The sequence below is a fragment of the Budorcas taxicolor genome, chromosome 8 (assembly GCF_023091745.1).
Source record: "Budorcas taxicolor isolate Tak-1 chromosome 8, Takin1.1, whole genome shotgun sequence".
Classification (NCBI taxonomy): domain Eukaryota; kingdom Metazoa; phylum Chordata; class Mammalia; order Artiodactyla; family Bovidae; genus Budorcas; species Budorcas taxicolor.
This window is the reverse complement of record NC_068917.1, coordinates 36,449,527-36,450,660: the sequence shown is the minus strand read 5'-3', so window position 1 is coordinate 36,450,660 and position 1,134 is coordinate 36,449,527. Positions and strand designations below refer to the sequence as shown.

Below are 1,134 nucleotides of genomic sequence, written 5' to 3'. Positions count from 1 at the left end.
CTGTTTCAAATCCTAAAAGGTGATGCTGTGAAAGTGCTGCACTCATTATGCCAGCAAATTTGGAAAACTCAACAGTGGGCACAGGACTGGAAAATGTCAGTTTTCATTCCAATCCCAAAGAAAGATAATAGCAAAGAATGTTCAAACTAGCACACAATTGCACTCATGTCACATGCTAGCAATGTAATGCTCAAAATTCTCCAAGCTAGGCTTCAACAGTACGTGAACCATGAACTTCTAGACATTCAAGCTGGATTTAGAAAAGAAACGCCAGAGGAACCAGAGATCAAATTGCCAACATCCACTGAATCATTGAAAAAGTAAGAGAATTCCAGAAAAAAAATATCTACTTCTGCTTTATTGACTACTCCAAAGCCTTTGACTTTGTGAAAGTGAAAGTGAAGTCATTCAGTCAGGTCCGAGTCATTGCGACCCCATGGGCACCAGGCTCCTTTGTCCATGAGATTTTCTAAGCAAGAGTACTGGAGTGGATTGCCATTTCCTTCTCCAGGGAATCTTCCTGACTCAGGGATTGAACCTAGGTCTTCTGCATTATAGACAGATGCTTTACCATCTGAGCCACCAGGGAAGCAGATCACAATAAACTTGAAAATTCTTAAAGTGATGGGAATACCAGACCACCTGACCTGCTTCCTGACAAATTTGTATGCAGGCCAAAAAGCAAAAGTTAGAACTGGACATAGAACAACAAACTGGTTCCAAACTGAGAAAGGAGTACATCAATGCTGAATATTGTCATCCTGCTTATTTAACTTATATACGGAGTACATCATGCAAAATGCTGGACTGGATGAAGCACAAGCTGGAATCAACACTGCTGGGAAAAATATCAATAACCTCAGATATTCAGATGATACCACCCTTATGACAGAAAGTGAAGAAGAACAAAAGAGCCTCTTGATGAAAGTGAAATAAGAGTGAAAATGTTGGCTTAAAACTCATCATTCAGAAAACTAAGATCACGGCATCTGGTCCCATCACTTCATGGCAAATAGATGGAAATAATGGAAACAATGACAGACTTTATTCTGGGGGGCTCAAAAATCACTGCAGATGCTGACTTCACCCATGAAATTAAAAGACACTTGCTCTTTGGAAGAAAAGCGTTGACCA

General features: G+C 40.1%; 1 non-coding gene across 1 annotated transcript; it reads right to left on the bottom strand.

Annotated features, from left to right (window-relative positions):
* Positions 1-516: 516 nt before the first annotated feature.
* Positions 517-589, bottom strand: TRNAY-AUA (transfer RNA tyrosine (anticodon AUA)). The gene has a single exon. It is a non-coding gene; the product is annotated as a tRNA-Tyr (tRNA).
* Between the last annotated feature and the right edge of the window lie 545 nt (positions 590-1,134).